This window comes from Tenrec ecaudatus, chromosome 9 (genome assembly GCF_050624435.1).
Source record: "Tenrec ecaudatus isolate mTenEca1 chromosome 9, mTenEca1.hap1, whole genome shotgun sequence".
Classification (NCBI taxonomy): domain Eukaryota; kingdom Metazoa; phylum Chordata; class Mammalia; order Afrosoricida; family Tenrecidae; genus Tenrec; species Tenrec ecaudatus.
In genome coordinates, this window is record NC_134538.1 from 147,091,608 (window position 1) to 147,109,613 (window position 18,006).

The following is an 18,006-nucleotide window of genomic DNA, read 5'->3' on the forward strand; positions in this document are numbered from 1 at the left end:
CACCCCCTTGACTTGGACCCAAAGACCCAGCCTATTGGTCAGGTTGGACATCGAATAAGGAAGACTGAGGCAAACTCTATGCATTTGAATTGTACTGGAGATGAATATTGAAAGTGCCATGGACTGCTCAAAGGACTAACGTCTGTCTTGGAAGAAGCACCGCAGCAGAGTGCTCCTTCGATGCAACAATAGCACGGCTTCGTCTTCCATACTTTTCCATGCTGTCAGGAGAGAGCAGCCCTGCAGAAGGGCGCCGTGCTTTGTAAAATGGTGGTGCAGCAAGAAAGAGGAAAGCCCTCAATGAGATGGACTTCCACAGTGGCTACCGCGATGGGCTCAAACATGAAGAACAATGTTGAGGACGGTGAGACTGTGGACTGTTTCATTCTGTTGTGCAGGAAGTCGTGATGGGTCAGAATAGACTCAAAGACCCCAGTGGTCAAGGTCGTCGGGTGAGCCCTGCTGGTAGGATGTGCTGTAGTACTGTTCTCTGAAGACTGAGCACCGGGGGGAAGAGCCTGCTTGGAATCAGCAAACAGGAATTAGCTTACCGATGATTTCTTCACTTCACATCATCATCTAGAGGAGTCTCCCTGTGCGAGTATTTATCAAGCAGCCTGGATAATTCAGAAAGTGCTTCAAGACTCAACAGGGTTCCATGTTGGATCCTCTGGGTCCAAGGTCCTCAGCCCTGGCTGCACATTAGAGTCCCCTGGATCTCCAAAGGTGCTGACGGCTGGGGGCCACCCCAAACCAATTGCAATTGATTGTCTAAGAAACGGGGGCCGCAGGGGTTGTAAAACTATCCCAGATGAGTCTAACACACAGCCACGGTTGATCCCCACTGCTCTAAGAAAGTACCTTCATGGGGTAGGGTTGAGATGTTCCCACCATTTTCCCCATTGGAATGGCCACACAATGGACTCAAGCATAACCATTGTGAGTGTGGTGCGGGGCCACCGGTGCTTCCTTATGTTGTGCAAAGGATTTCTATGAGTCACCTGACAACAACATAGCCACAGCAAGGAGAGCTGAAGAAGGCACAGTGGTCAAGTCCAAGGCTTCTAACTGAAAAGTCAAGGGTTCTCGGGGAGGAGATGATGTAGCAACTATGAAAAATACAACTTTCCTCTAGTTCCTAAATGCTTCCTCCCAACCCCACTATCATGATCCCAATTCTACCTTGCGAGTCTGGCCCAACCAGAGGAGGTACACTGGTACAGATAGGAACTGGAAACACAGGGAATCCAGGGCAGATGATCCCTTCATGACCAGTGGTGTGAGTGGCGATACTGGGAGGAAGGGTTGGAAATGGGGAACCGATTACAATGATCTACATATAACCTCCTCCCTGGGGGACGGACAACAGAAAAGTTGGTGAAGGGAGACGTCGAACAGGGAAAGATATGACAAAATAATAATTTATAAATTATCAAGGGTTCATGAGGGAGGGGAGGATGGGGAGTGAGGGAAAAAAATGAGGAGCTGATGCCAGGGGCTTAAGTGGAGAGCAAATGTTTTGAGAATGATGAGGGCAATGAATGTACAAATGTGCTTTACGCAATTGATGTATGTATAGATTGTGATATAAGCGTGTATGAGCCCTTAATAAAATGATTTAAAAAAGAAAGAAAAGTCAAGGGTTCAAGCCCCACCCACCACTCACCCAACAGCTTCCTTTAGAAAAAGATCTTGTGATTTTCTCTCATAAAGATTATAGTTTATAAAAAAAGAAAGAAAAAGATTATAGTTTATTGAAGATGATGATGGCAACATATGTACAAATGAGCTTGACACAATGGATGGATGTGTGGATTGTGATGTAAGATGTAAGAGCCCCCAATAAAAGTATTTAATAATTTTTTCTTAAAAACATGGAAAAACACAGAATCCAGGAACAGGAGTGGCAGTAGTGATACCAGAAGGGTAGAGGAAAGAGGGGGAAAGAGAGGGAGAAAGGGGGAACCAATCACAATGATCAACACATAACCATACACCCCTCTACAGGGGGAAGAACAACAGAAAACATGGGGAAAAGGAGACAGGGGTCGGTGTGAGAGATGAAAATAATAATGTACAATCTATCAGGGGGTTATGATGGTGGGGGGTGGAGGGGGAACAGAAGAGCTGATACCAAGGGCTCAATAGAAAGTAAATGTCTAGATAAGAATGAGGGCAACATGTGTACAAACATGCCACATGCCTGATTCAACTGATGTATGGATTGTGATAAGAGTTGTACGAGCCCCCAATAACATGATTTTAAAAATAATAATAAAATTAAAATTTTAAAACATGGAAAAATAAAATTATATATATGCATACATTTAAAAGATTATAGTTTATATGGGATGTGATACCTGTAAGAGCTCCCAATAAAATGATTTTTTTAAGATTATAGTTTAATGAGCTTCTTAGATGGAAACTCAAGTCTATCCTTGATTCTGTTTGAAAGCATTGCACTTTCGTTGCAAGGATAGGTTTTGGTTTGAGACAATTTCCCCAGTGCTCAGGGCTGTGAATATGGTGAGTGGTTCATCCCCCGCTACTGCCACTGACTTGTGGCTCATTCGCTCCCAGTAAAGGGCTGCAAAAGCACCTACCAGAGACCCTGAAGTCAAGAGAGGAGAGTGGGAAAGTCCGCTCCCATCAGAGAAAGTACTCTAAGTATCAGTAGAACTAGAATTAGATTTTGTTTTATTTAACTATATGTAAATTATTCTAGCCTTCTATTATGCTAGATCCTAGTGGCAATGAAAATGAAAACAATTCTTAACATGGTAACTCCTGTTCATGAAGCCACATCAGTACGTTTTGGGAAAATGAAGTAGGAATCAAGGGGGAAAAAAGAAGAACCGTCAAAAAGACTTCTACTCAGTTACTAATGATGTTGTAACTAATCATGTTCTAACTGAATGGAGAAAGAGATTAAAAAACCATTCTGTTGTCGGTATTCACAGACTGGAAAAAATACTGCATTGAGCCATTTACCACTCGATTCATCATACGCTTTTATGATCAAAACAGGCCCTCGGCATCACTAAGGATGCTGGAAGGTCTGGTATGGAAGGGGAGCGCCAAGCCTACTGATATCACTGCCGTGAATAATGGGAAGCTGAGCGCAAAGCAGAGAAATGATTTTTGCCTTGTTTTAAGGGATTAAATATTGTTTACTTTTTCTCTCCTGTCTGAAATGGAAACATCGAATCCGACGCCAGAAAACCTGAAAGATAAACGTTCCTAAAACTTGATTCTCACCAAGCCCACTTCAAGCTCCCCAAATCACTGGAGTTGAAAAGTCAAACACACTAACAGTCCTGACTGCATTGCTGCTAACTGCCATGGCCTCCCGACAGCGGATGTGGCCCTGAGCCAGTTGGAGCTGCCCCCCATCTGCAGGCCCTTCACGCCATCACCAGGGAGCTTTCTAGAAATGCAGATTCCTGGGTCCCACCCCAGACTCAGAATTAGAAGGTACCAGCTAACAAGACCACCAGCAGAGTCTGAGCAGCTCAGTCTGAGGAGCCTGAGGCTGAGCAGTCACTGAAGCTCCTGGATTCCTCAGCACCTGGGGGAGTTGGGACCTTCCAGCCCATGCCCAGGCCTCAGGTGAGGTTAGTGGGAGGTCGGGTGCCACACACAGGGACCGAATCACAGCGCTCTCACAGCCTGCACAAAAGTCCCCGGGTATCTATGAAATGGAACCCTCCCTCTCAAGTCTGAGCCTTGAACTTGAAAGGTGGGTGAGCAGGCTAGCCGGCCTGCCGGGGGAAAACTAGCTTGAGGTCCCCGGGGCGTGCTCACGTTTGCTTCCGGAGTTTTCCATTGAGGACAGGCCTGGAGCGGGTACTACACATCCTCCTGGGATGGATTCAAGGCGCTGGCTGGCTGGCTGGCTGGCTGCATCACCCAGTGGGCTGCTCCTGGGAGGGCAGGGGAAGGGGGGGGTCTTCCCCATGTGGCCAGAGTTGTGTAATTCCCACATGACGTCCTCCGTGGTGGGCCATCCCCTCAGCGCCAATGAGCAGGGCCCTCACAAACGCTTGCTGTCTTGCCCCTCGGCTGGTATTTTCTCTTGTTGGGCACCAACCTCACCAGCGTTTACATTGGGCGACTGTGATCCCATCCGAAGGTCTTTCAGAGGGGGCTGAAGGTGGACCAGGGTGGGGCTGGGCTCGACTTTTAATTTGAATAGCAGATTTTACACCTTCAGATAAATTGTGTGTGTGTGTGTGTGTGTGTGTGCACCTAGATTTATCCCTTTATACCTTTTCCTCCAAATTCCACTCTCTCAGGCAGCCTCCCCTGCAGAAATGAGCGCGCACACCACAAGTTCAGGAGCGGCTCGGAGCCCAAATCTGCGTGAACTCCAGGAAAGGGCAGAAGCCTCCACTGCCTGAATCCTAAACCCTGCTCTGCTCTGCTCTGCTCTGTGCTGCACCTTAACCTGATTAGAAGCCCCTGACACGTCACGGCAGCCTCGGGCACCCCACCCCCACCCCCACCCCGCCACCCCCACCCCCCAGCTCAGCTCAGAACCGTGTTGAAACAATTATGCTTGGCCCTGGGTGAGATCGCTCCAACTCCTTCCTGCTCGCCAGCGTCATCCACGGAAAACAATTTTCATGCCTGGGCCCGTGGCTGGAGGCAGGGTTTGCATCCTGTGTCGGGAGGAAATTGATAAATGTGAGTGTTTTAGCTGTGGTTGTTGTTTGTGTATAAACTTTTGTTGAAACAAGCGCGGCAGAATAAACGACCTTTATGTGGGCACCTATTAAGGTCCTAAAAGGCTTGGCCACATTCTTCCCAGCCGCGTACACATAACGCAGGGGACAATGGGGGATCGGCAGCTGCACGGGGTTGAATTGAATTCTTCAACAATAGAAAAGGTTTTCAGACCCAAATACCAGCAATCAAAGAGAATTTTTGCAGATAATCCAAGAGAGAGAAAATAATAAGGGGGGGGGGGCAAATAAATAAATAACACGGGCCGACTTTGCACCGGTGAAGCATACGGTTGCGCTCTGAAATGGCACTGCCATTCTTCTGCGCAACTGCAGTATTCAGAACTGGTTTCCCCCCAAATAATCCCAGATGGCATGCCACAAAATTTCAATTCATTTTAAAAGCTTTCTTGGCTGTTCTTCTGTGATTGAAAGTGCAAAAGCAAGTGGCCATTCTCAGGCCACTATTTGCATGGACTATTATTCCTCGAAATCCCCCTTTAAACAGCTACATTGTCGGCCCATAGGCCTCATTTAGAACTACAAAAAAGCCCAGATTAATTCGATCAAAGAAAGAGGCAAGTACAAAATGCACTTTTCAAACTGTATCAGAGTGGGTTCGCTTTGCAGAGCGCCTCGGGGCAAGAACCGCTGGGGGTGGGGGGCCAGGGGGAGGAAGAAAGCTTGGATGGGAATCGAAATAACGAGGTTTGGCTCCCTCTCCGATTTATGGTAGCATCTGGAGGCAGGATCGCCAATTAAAAATTCTTAGAGGGAAATCTATTTCTATTTAAATGCTGAAACACACCCCTGCATTGCAGCATCGGTTTGCACTCTGGGCCATGGGCTCGCTGCGGGGTGGGGGGCAGGCAGTGGACGCTTTTGCCTGGGTAACTTGCTGAGCAGGGGGGTCATGGGTGGGCACCTTCAGGCTGAAGCCTATGGCAGAGTAGCATGCTCTTGGGGGTTATCAGCAGCACTGTGTGGGGGGTGGTAACCATTGCAAGAGTGAGACGGAGACCAAGGGGCCACTTGTCTAAGCCAAGAAATTTGGAAGATAGCTACATGACCCACCAACTGGGAGAGATCCATATCTGTGCCCATTCCAACAAAAGGTGACCCAATAGAAGGCAGAAATGATTTCAACAATATTATTAATATCACATGCAGAAATGATTTTAACAATATTATTAATATGACATGCAGAAATGATTTTAAAAGTATTATTAATATCACATGCAAGAACATTCTGCAGAAGATAACTCAATAATGGTTGCAGCAGTACATCCAGAGAGAGCTGACAGAAGGTCAAGCTGGACTGAGAAGAGGAAGGGAGCAAGGGATATCACCTCTGACGTCAGGTGGACCATGGCTGAAAGCAGAGGATGCCTGAAAGACGTCGACTTGTGCTTCCTTGACCATGAAAGGGCATCAGACTGTGTGGAACAGGACAAAGTGTGGATACCCTTGCAAAGAGTGGGGATGCCAGAACATTTCATTGTGTTCATGTGGAATCTGTACATGGATCAAGTGGCAGTCCATTGAACAGAACAAAGGAATACTGGTGGTTTGAAATCAGGAAAGGGATTGTGATAAGAGTTGTACAAGCCCCCAATAAAATGATTTAAATTCGTTTGAAAAGATAATAACAAAAAAATAAAATCAGGACAGGGTACATCGGGGTTGTATCTTCTCACCATACTGATTCAATCTGTATGCTGAACAAGTAATATGAGAAGCTGGACTGTATGAAGAAGAATGTGGCGTGGGGATTGCAGGAAGGCTTATTAACAACCTGCAATGTGCAGATGACACCACCTTGCTTGCTGAAGTCGAGGATTTGAAACACTTGCTATGAAGATCAAGGCTTGGAACATTCAGTACAGATTACAACTCAGTGTCAAGAAAACCCAGATCCTCACAAGGAGACAACATCATGAAAAAACAAGGAAAAGATCAATGACCAAGGTAGCAGCAAAGGACACATTGCATTGGACAAATCTGCTGCACAAGATCTCTTTAAAGTGTTGAAGAGCAAGGATGTCACTTTGAGAACTCAGGTGTGGCTGACCCAAACCATGGTGTTTTCAGTTTCCTCTTTTGCATGTGAAAGTTGGACAATGAATCAGGAAGACTGCAGAAGAATTGATGCATTTGAACTATGGTGTTGGCAAAGAATTTTGAACGTGCCATGGTCGTGGTCATGGACCAAAAGAATAAACAAATGTATTTTGGAAGAATACAGCCAGAATGCTCCTTAGAAGTGAGGGTGGTGAAACTTCATCTCATGCACTTTGAACCCTTTTGTCAGGAGATACCAGTCCTTGGAAAAGGACATTATGCTTTGGTGAAGTAAAAAGAAAGAAAGAAAAAAAGAAGAGGAAGGCCCTTGAGGAGGTGGATTGACCTACTGGCTGCAACAATGGCTCAAACGTAAAAATTGCGAGGATGGTGCGCGCCCGGGCAATGTTTCCTTCTGTTGCACACAGGGTGGCTATGAATCAGAACTGACTAGATGGCACCCAACAACAACTTCCCCAACAAACACTATAATCAAGACAATTGCCTGAATAGTCGCAGCAATGCATTGTGGGGCCCAGCAGAGAAGTAGGCCGTGCCTTGTGCAAGGACAGTTGGTCCCTAGTTGGAAAAGAACAGTGAAGGACCTCTGCCTCGTAAAACTGGCCTGAGGTTGATGAGAAGTTTTCCTCTGCTTCCCCCTTGTGATGTGAGAGGAGGTCAGAGGCTTCCCCGCACCATTCAAGGCTCGGGTAACGCTAGCTGTGAGGGAAAGGGTGTGTGTCAACTTCGCTGGGCCATCTTTCTCAGTGCTTGGGGCAGTAATGTAAGCATGGGATTCGGCAGTTATATAAGGATGGGATTTGGCGGTTAGGTTAGATGTACTTGGCAGACCCATCATGATGTAGTCATGCGCTATGCTGTGATTTTATAGTGCCAGCCTTCATGTCTGCACACGCCAATTTTCACAGAATGACCTGGTTTTTGGAACCTAACCATGTCAATATGTGAGCATAGGTGTGCTGTGAAAGTCCTGACTCTGTCCAGAGATCTGAATTCTAATCTTGACTCTGCTTTTAACTAGAAGAATGGTCTTGGGCTAATCTCTTTCCCTTTCAACCTTCCTTTCCTCCTTCTTATAGTTACATAATCTGGTGTCAATTTGGGATTTGAGAGGATTAAGTGTGAAGGGGTGGAGTCTAGTCTGTCAATCGGGTCATAGCCAATGGGACCTCTGTGTGGGCATGGCCTTCTCCTGAGAATTCTGGGAAATCCGGTATTTCCTCCTTGGAGGTGGGAGGCACTCTCTCCCCTTGGAGATGCTCTACTGACAAGACACACGTTGCCTCCCTGCAAGACATCTCTGAGGAGAAGCCACATGGACCTACCCTGATGCAGCCAGAACCATGGACCTAGAGAAGCCACATAGAGACCCCTGCCAGCACTGAGATGCTTACACCGTCACTGGATCCAAAGACTTTCCACCCACTGGCCTGTGATTATCCTGCATTCGGCATAACTGTATGTGTTTGGTCAATCCGAAGAGAACTTTACAGATTGGTAACAGACATATGGGCTAATATAAGACTTAGGGGCTTGGATTGGACTGGGTTGGGATGCTTTCTTAATGTACAATTACCCTTCATATTAAAGTGTCTTATACACATATGAGTTTCTATGGATTTGTTTCTCTAGTTTGCCTGGACGAACACACTCCTCCATATGATGAGAAGGTGAAACTAGTCCATTTCCAAGACATATCCCGAGGCACCATGACAGAACAATGATAGCCTTCCTCTGGAGAAAGCCTGTAATTGTGATGCAATGGCTCTAAACTACTTGTCTAAGGCTGTGTGCTTTCTACGTGGTAGAATTACTTTCTGGGCAGAGGACAGGCTGGGGAGTTTTTCTCTGAGCCTCTTAGTGGACCTGGTCGTCTCTATGCCATGCAGATGAATCAGCCTCAGGACTCTGTCTGAACATTTCAGTCATGCTAGCCATTAAGGTTTTTGGCTATTAGCTGACCTGAACATTCCAGAATTCTGTCTCTCTAGGAAAACCATGGCCCCACTTGTGCTCTAGAAACAGTCTCTGTGATGGACACTCTTTATTGTTGTTATATTTATAAAGAGGAGGCCTTACATTCATCGTAAATGCCTCATTACAAGCATCAAGGACTATGCATTCCTTCAAGAAATAACTAGCGATTGCCTAATTCATGTCGGCAGTGTTCCATTCTGCTGTATCTTGGGTCCCTGTGAGTTAGACCCTATTGGAGAGCACCTAACAACATTTTTGACAAGCACTATCTTAATCTCAAAAACCCACTGCCATCAAGTCAATGCCTACCCATAGTGACCCTACAGGGAAGGGTTGAACTGTCCCAGTGAGCTACTGAGAGTGTAACTCTTTATGGGAGTAGAAAGTCCAGTCTTTCTCCTGTAGAGTGGCTGGTGGTTTCAAACTGCTGACCTTCTGGTCAAGGTGCAGGAAGTTCTAGCTTGAACAAAACAGACATGGTTGTGGCTCTCGTGGAGTTCATACTCCAAAGGGGACCGAGAGGAGACGATGACCACACAGAAATAGAATTAGAAATTGGTAACCTGGTGGGCTGTATTCAACGGGGTGGTCAGGGAAGAACTCTTGCAGAAGACACTGGGGTGGAGGTGTGAGTCACTAGAGAGCCAGCTGTATGTAAATCAGGGAGAAGACCCTTGGCAGAGGAAATAGCTAGCGTAAGACCCCCTTGAGGGGGTCTCAAAATACAGAAAGCAGCCCCATGTGGCCAGAATGTGGCAGTGGAAGAGTGAGAGAGGTCAGCAAGGACCAGACAATGGACAGGCAATGGAAGGGTGGTTGTGGTTGGGTGCTTGGCTGGGTTGACTATAGAACCAAATCCAGAGAGACTCACATCTGTACAAGAAAGAGCTCTAGATTAAAAAGTAATCGTGCACTAATAAAATGTCCCAGCCCCGTCCAACTCAAGTCCATAGGTCCAAGACTAGTCCACAAGTCCTTCTTCAGACTCGCGCAGACACATGCGATGATGCAGGATGCAGGAGGATCGCAGGCTGGTGGGTCCAATGACAGAGCTTGCGCAGGTCTCAGCATGGATTGTCAAAAGGAAGGAGAAGGCAGAGGTGGTGGGGGGAGCTTCCCAGGACCCACCTTATGAGAAGGACATGCCCACAAGGAGGCACCATCAGATTGCGATCTGATTGACAGGCTAGACTCCGCCCCTACACATTTATTTATCTGATGAGCATGAAATTATGTAACTACCACAGGTGCCCTCAAGCCAATTCTGACACATGTGACATGTGACAGGATCGAACTGCTCAGTAAGGTTCTTTTGGCTGTAATCTTTACTAAAGCTGTAAAGATGCCTGTAAGTTTACACCAAGTGAGAGCATAGTCTACAATTAGTGGTGAAGCAGGGAAATCATAAATAGCTATCTTGGCCAAGAAATCCTATGGAGAACTGTAATTCATTTTGTTCATTCTCTTACCTTTCATCTTTTCCTAAACTAGGGTTATTTGGGCGGTGCCCCAGTCAAGTGCTCAGTTCAAACCCACCATGGGGGGAAGACCAGACAGTCCTCTCTCTCAATGTTTACAGCCTAGAAATCCCTCTGGGGCAGATCTACTCCATCACACAGAGTCTTTGTGCATGGGAATTGGCTCGATGGCACCAACAGTAACAATCGTTTTAAAGAGAATTACTCAGTTGCACATTAGGTCAGCAATTCAAATCCACCAAATGCTCCTCGTGGGGAAAAGTAAGGGTTTCTCCCCTATAAAGATTTATCGTCGCAGAAACCCACAGGGGCAGTTCTACTTCATCCTTATAGGGTACATGTGAGTCAGCACCAAGTCAATGGCAGAGAGTTTGAGTTTTTATAAAGTTTCTCTAAATTAGTGGTCTCATGCCTCCTTTCTCGGGGAAGAAATGAATGCTACATGCTGTAATGTGAGAACCAGTTACAACAGAAGGACAGGGTTGACTTGAGGGGTACGAGGGGAGAATTTTATCAGCACCCTAAGGTGCCCGCTCACATCTGTGTGGCTTCACTATCTCCAGGATCTTTGCCCACCTGTTCTAGCCATCATTGTAATGGCCTACTCTTGATGCCCTCTGACCCTTTTCTCCTAACCTCCTTCACCAGGGTTTCTCAGCTGGTACTACAGACCCCCACTGTGGGGGAGTCTCACAGCCAGTCCCATAATTTTCAGAACCCAGCACAGGTCTTTCTCTTGACTCCTTGTGGTATTTTTATTTGCTACTTAATGATGCATTTTGCACCATGGTGTTGGCAAAGAACCATGGACCGCCAAAAGAACCAAGGAGGCCTTGTGGTGTCGTGGTTACAAGTTGGACTGCGATCCACAAGGTCAGCAGTTCAAAACCACCAACCACTCCACGGGTGAATGAGATTTCTCCTCCCATAAAGAGTCACAGTCTCAGAAACTCACAGGGGCAGTTCTAGCCTCTGCTCAGGACTCTGAGTGGGCATGGACTTGATGGCAGTGAGGGAGTCAGAACAACAAACACATCCATCTGGGAAGAAGTGTATCCAGAGGGCTGCTTCGAGGCAAGGATGGTGGGGCTTCCTCTCACGAGCTTTGGGCATGTTGTCAGGAGAGACCAGTTTGGAGAAGGACATCCTGGAAAAGCGGAGGAGGAAGGAAAAGGAGGAAGGCCCTTGACATCTGGACTGACACAGTCCCTGCCACAACGGGCTCCAGCATAAGAACAATTGTGAGCACGGTACACAACCAGACAGTGTGTAAACAGAGGGTCACTACGAACTGAAACTGACTAGCCGGCACCTGCCAACAATAAACAGCTGTTTCTAAACATGAGTGTAAAACAATGGTCAGCTTCCTTTGGAGAGATAAAAATTGATATGCCTCAGGGTATTTTACAAGGAAAAGGGCAAGAGAAAAAAAACACCTCAAGGAGGAGAGAGAGGGATCCCCTCCCTGGGCCTCTGCATGGTCCCACCTGGGTGTGGGGGGTGGGGTCTAAGGTCCTCTACACAACAGGCAGGAAGAGTTAGGTTGGATGCAGTCAAAAAGCAAACTCAGTGCGTATTGGGGAGGGGAGAGGGACGCAGGGGATTCCTCCAGGTCAACTCCAGACACTCGACCACACCCACCCTCAAGCAAGTGGCCGAGTGGCCAGGAGGAGATTGAAAAGGGTTGGTGACTAAATAAAATCAAAAGCAAGCCAGTTGCTGTCCAGTGAACCCCGAGTCCTGGAGACCCTGCAGTTCTGATCCTTCAGAAGCAGAGCACCAGGCCTGTCTTGTCAGGTCCCGCTGAGTGGGTCCAAACTGGCAGACTTTGGGTCAGGAGCAGAGTCCCTAACTCCTGGCACCACCCAGGGACTCCACTTGGCACTTGGTGACTGGCGTTGCCGGGTCTGAAGGAGCGCCTTGAGTTAGGAGCAGTCTAGCTAAGTTTGTATCTAGCATCCACACCCAGTCCTCTCCAGCCAGGGGCCCAATCGATGTGAAATGAGTTGTTAGCTAAATGGAAGTTTACCAATAAACAAACAAAAACCTCACTGCCATCGAGTCAATTCTAACTCCCAGTGACCCTAAAGGACAGGGAAGAATGATCCCTTTGGGTTTGGGGGACAGGAGTAGAAAGTCTTGTTTTCCTCCCAAGGAGTGGCTGGTGGTTTTGAACTGTCAACCTTACAGTTAACAGCCTAAAGCGCAACCCACTCAGCCACCAGAAGTTTATAAATTGCCCCCCCTATCTTTCGTGTGGACCTCGATAATCTTTCTAGAATCACTCCTGCCCCCAAACAATGAATTTATGCAGCATGAATACCTAAAATCCATCTTCCAAAACCAAATGAACTACCATCAATTCATAGAGACCCTATAGGACAGGGTAGCGCTGCCCCTGTAAGCTTCTGAGATTGTCACTCCACAGGAATAGAAAGCCTCGTCTTTCTCCCGCAGAGCAGCTGGTGATTTTGAACTGCTGACCTTGAAGTTAGCAGTCCAACTCATAACCCACTAGCCCCAGGGGCTCCAGTAAAAATCTATGTAACACTGGGAAGATAAGAATTCACTGGCGTTTAGGCTCTGCCCCAGTTCAGTCACACTGGGCCACCTGAGCGGCACGGAGAAGCAGGGGCCACAAGCAGCGCGCCCACAGCCCTCTAGTGGAGGAACCCCTCGCGCTGGCTTTCTGCGGCCGCTCAATCCCACCCACCCCCATCCCCGCTGTCAGAAGTCTGTGCTTAATCTGCCCTTTCACAAAGCAGTCCTCACAGACGTTTGTTCTGGGAATTACATTTTTCAGATGATTAGGTTATATATCAGACTCATCACTGTTGCGTTTATGAAGAATAAAGTGCACCACACAGCTGGTGTTGCTATTAGAGATTGTCGATGCAGTCATTTAAGCCTTCTGTCTACGTAAGGTCCTCATTACAGTGGGGCTTTGCAGGGTAAGGGCATGCTAATGGTCTTCGCTGTCATCTGTCTTCTGTAATGTGGGGACTTTTGAGAGCATCCTCTTCCTAATGATATTCAAAAAAGTTAAAAAGCACTGTATTTTAAAAATGGGTAATGAAATATAGTGACTCAAAGCCTACCTAATTAAGACCAGAACACCAGAGCTTAGGGACATCTGTCTAATCACTATGGGATGTCTTAAAAATACCCTGGGCATTCCTACCTGGGAAATGGGCACTGTTCTGCCTCATTGGGTGTAGTCCTGAGCCCTGGATTTGAGGGTCTTTAGCAATGAGATACTGGAAAGAGATCCGTTGTCTCATTTGGAAGTAGATGTTGGTGTGTTCTAATCCAACCTCTCAAGTTCCCGGTATCTTTTTGCATCTGTAAACACTTTAATTAAAGGTTTGTTTGTTTGTTTTAAAGACCAGTCCCCGGAGAAGGACATCATGCTTGGTAAAGTGGAAGGGCAGTGAAATGAAGACCTTGGACACGATGGACTGACACAGTGGCTGCAGCAATAGACTCAAACACGGGAACCATTGTAGGGATGACGTCATGCTGGGCAGTGTTTTGTTCTGCTGTGCTCCAGGTCGCTGTGAGTCAAAATTGACTCGATGGCACCTAACAACATCAACAAAGATGCCCCCTGAAACTAATGGTCTAAGATGTTGGTAAACTTAACACCAAATATATCCCCTGAAGTTGCCTTTAAATGAAACAATAGTTTGCATTCACTAATTTAAAAAAAAAACACTTCTTGAGCATTATGTTCCCTTAAAATCCATGTATATGGGATCTAATTAATAAGAGCAACTCAAAGAATAAGCTAGGAAGCTAGGGGGTGGGGTGGGGGTCAGTGAGAATATGTGCTTCAGGCAGGAACCACTGAGATAGGAGGGTAAGAATGGTGTGTTAGACAGGGTTCTCTAGAGAAGCCAAACCAGGACACTTATGGAGATAGATAGATAGATAGATAGATAGATAGATAGATAGAGCACAAAGGAATATAACAACTAATTAGTCCACACAGCAGTAGAGAGCTCAGTTCAACTCACTTCCTTGGAACAGTTCATATACTGGAAGTCCATCAACTCACAAGGGCTGCTGGGTCCAAGGTCAAGGAAGCAGACAGCTGAGTGTTCCTTTGGGCAATGCAGGCAGTCCAGCCACAGGCAGCAAACAGCAGGGTGGGTCACTAATAGTCAGCAGCACAGGAGCTTAGCAAAGCAGGCCCAGATGGGATATTGAACTCAAGCCATGCACAAAGACAGGATCTGTCAGCCTCAAGCTCAAGTGCTGTATATACCAGAAGTGTGACGAAGCAGGTCTCGAAGGAACCTCAAGCTCTGGCTCACAAGTTGAGGCAGTTCTGATCACCAACTAGGCAAGAGAGAGGGGGGCAGGACTTGCAGAGCCATTGATATCTTTGCCCTCCAATCAAACTGTGACCCTATTAATCCCACGTGTTCCTATTGGCCAGGTTAGCACAATAAATGTACCCATCACAAATGGCTATACAACCCCAAAAATGTCATCAATGTCAGCAAATTGTAGAAACAGTTGAATTGCTGAGTTTTTTGCAATGTACATTCTCAACAGACACTTTTTTTTTAAGAGGAAAGAAAAGTGTGGAGAGAGTGGTTCTTAATCCGTTAGAGACTTTGATCTTTCTCATGAGTTTGTCGATACATGCGCTAGTCTGGACTCTGGCCCAAGTTTGAGAGCACCAACAACCAATGGTGGAACTACAAGTGTGGCAGTTAGGAAACACAAAGATTGACGGTTCAAACCCAGCACCCCAGAGGGTGGGTTAGACAAGAGGCTCTGGGTTCATAGTCTGCTGGAAAGTGCCAAGATTAAGGCCAATATGAATACAGAGCAAAAAGACAGGACCTAGATCTGGGCTTGGGAAGGCGGGTAGAAGATTGTGTTCTATTTGCTTCCAACCACTGGCTGTTGAGTCTACTCTAAGTAACCGCGACCTATGAGCATCAGAGTAGAGCTGTGTTCCAGAGGATTTTATTAGCTGATTTGGTTTGGTTTCGCTTCTAGATCATCAAGTCATTCTTCCGAGTCCTTCTGGTCGATTTGAACCTCCAACCTTTTAGTCATCAGTGCATTAACCATGTGTACCACTCAGGGGCATCTCTGTCCACTTAGGGCATCTCAGTTCACTTAGGAGACGCCCGAGCACTCAGTCTGATGTGAGGGTGAAACGGGATGGTTAAGAATAGTTCTGAGTCACCTTGAGCTAGGTCTTCCTGCTGTGGTCCAAACAGGGGCAGCAGGACCATTGGAGTGCAGATTGAAAACATTCAGACCCCCGGGACGCTGCTCCTTCCTGCAGCTCTGGTCTGCTGCTATGCCAGGGGTTTGTTTCGTCAGGCCTGTGTCCGCCTCGTTCCTGAATAGACCGGAGATCCCATCTAAACAGCCTTCCTACAGCAGCTCCTGCTCCAGGTGGCCAGGCGGGAGGTCCAGACCAGCGTTGTCTCCCGGGATACTGACACAGCAGCCAAGTGTATCGGTGCTGGGGCGGCCACCGTTGGTGTGCCCGGTTCGGGGACTGGCATTGGGACAGTGTTTGGCGGCTTGATCATCGTCTATGCCAGGAACCCATCTCTCAAGCAGCAACTCTTCTCCTATGCCATCCTGGCTTTGCCCTGTGTGAGGCTATGGGGCTCTTCTGTTGGATGGTCGCCTTCCTCATCCTCTTCGCTGTGCGAGGCTCCGTGGGGTTCACCGATGTGTCCCTGCTGCTTCAACTGCAGACCATGGCCCGTGCTGGAGGGTGCTAAGCTTTACCGTTAAACACGACGCGAGCATGGCAGGGCGTGACTGAAGAATCTGCAAAAGGCTACTAAACACATTGGACTTTTGCCTCTAAGGTGCTCGGGTCTTGCGTCCAAAATTCTCCTTGCGTCAATACGAAAGTTAGTCTAGTCTAGCTCTGCTACCCTAGTGGCTTGGTTTGAAACCACCAGCCTCTTCAAGGGAGGAAGATAGGACCTTCTACTTTGCTAAACAGTTAAAGACTCAGAAATAGTTCTACCCTGTCCTATAGGATCCCTGTGAGTAGGCATCTGCTCAATGGCAGTGAATTTGGATTTTTGGAAGAGAAAAGTAGGAGGCCCTGGGCGGTGCCATTCAATGGGTAAGCGTTTGCTAAAAGGTTGGCACTTGAAACCTACCCAGAAGCACCTTGAAGGACAGGCTTGGAGATCAGCTTCTGAAAGGTCACAAGCTTCTACCCTACATACATGAGGTCACCATGAATTTGAATAGATTCGATGGCAACTAACAATAACAACGAGACGTCCAAATACGGAACCCACGTGGACAGCAAGCTTTTTTAAGGGTGCAAAGGTAGATCAGTAAGCCACGAAACTAAGGCGAGAAAGAGCAGTCACAGGAACAAGGAGAGAACAAAGACTTGGCAAGAAGTCTCAGGAAGGAGTAGAGAGGAGTAGTCTCAAGCAGAGCAAGGATCTGCAAAGAGGTTCCTCTGTTTGGAGATGCAGGAAAAGTGGTTGCCAGGGAAGAAGAGTGAGCGAGCACATCCCATGGAACCGTGGAGCAATCCTTGGGGGAAAAGAATCCGCACTTTGGGAATCAGGGTGCGTTAGTCTGGGTGCTTTAGAGAAACAAATCTACAGAAACTCATGTATAAGAGAGAGACTTATGTAAAGGTTAAGTGCACATCAAGAAAACATCCCAACCCAGCGCTGCCCAAACCCACAAGTCCAACATTGACCCATATGTCTCCTGGTTCCCCTGCTCTGAACTTCTCGAACCATCTCACACCATCTCCAGGATTAACAACTCTCCCTTTCTGTCTCCTGGGTCTAGGAGGTTCTCAGCTCAGGAATTCCATGTCCAAGATCATAATCTAAGGTTCCAGGTGGGCATGAATTTGAAGGTGCATTATCCAACTTCATAAGCTTCCTACACTGTCCAATAGGATTGCTATGAGTTAGAATCAACTCAAAAGCACAACAACTGGTCACCCAGTGCCCTGAACATGGAAGTACATCCTGGGAAAATCCAAGTCATAGCTTGAAGAGCAGGGCTAGACACTGAGTTCTTTCTCTCCTGCCCCTCTTTTTTTCCTTTTTTTCCTTAACAGGGTCCCCTAGATGGGTGGTCGGTAGCTGCCGAGACATATTGTCCAGGTTGGCTGTCTTCTTTCGGCAGGCGTCTCATGATGTCTGTGCCGTGTGCAGTCAGTCCTGGGTCCCCAGGGCCCTGGAATCACTCCTGATGGATCCAGTTGCCCTGGCTTGCACATCTCATCCCATGTGCATTCACAGAATAAACTCTCGTGTTTTGCCAAAGACTGACTGCACTCACAGCACCCCCCTGACCTTTGGCTCTGTGTCTGGGCCACAAAATTTACCCCAATTATCTGAGATGATGTCTTCATGGGCTGGTCCCTTCTCAATGGCTATTTGGAGATAGCCCCAGGCGACTACAGGCCCACTGTCCTTGAAGGTCTCACTCTCATGGGTCTTCTCACTATCCTCCCATCCAGAACTTTAAAGCACTGTCCCTTAGAGACAGGGAAGTTGAACATTTCCAGACCACACTGATGGGACAGGTGAGGCCCTTTCAAAGGAGGCATATGGTAAATGGCCCTGCGGGGAAGAGCTAAATGCTGTGATGAGGGTGGGGACATATCTTTTGGGGGCGGGAAGGGAGCCTGACTAAAATTTTACTTTAGTGTTAGATTCACAGAAAAATATTAAAGATAATACAGAGAGTATCCAGATTCCTGGAACCCACTT

At 47.2% G+C, this 18,006-nt stretch overlaps 1 pseudogene; it reads left to right on the forward strand.

Annotated features, from left to right (window-relative positions):
- The window catches only part of LOC142456186 (ATP synthase F(0) complex subunit C1, mitochondrial pseudogene), a 43,379-nt pseudogene extending 27,359 nt beyond the window's left edge, over positions 1–16,020 (forward strand).
- Positions 16,021–18,006: the final 1,986 nt, after the last annotated feature.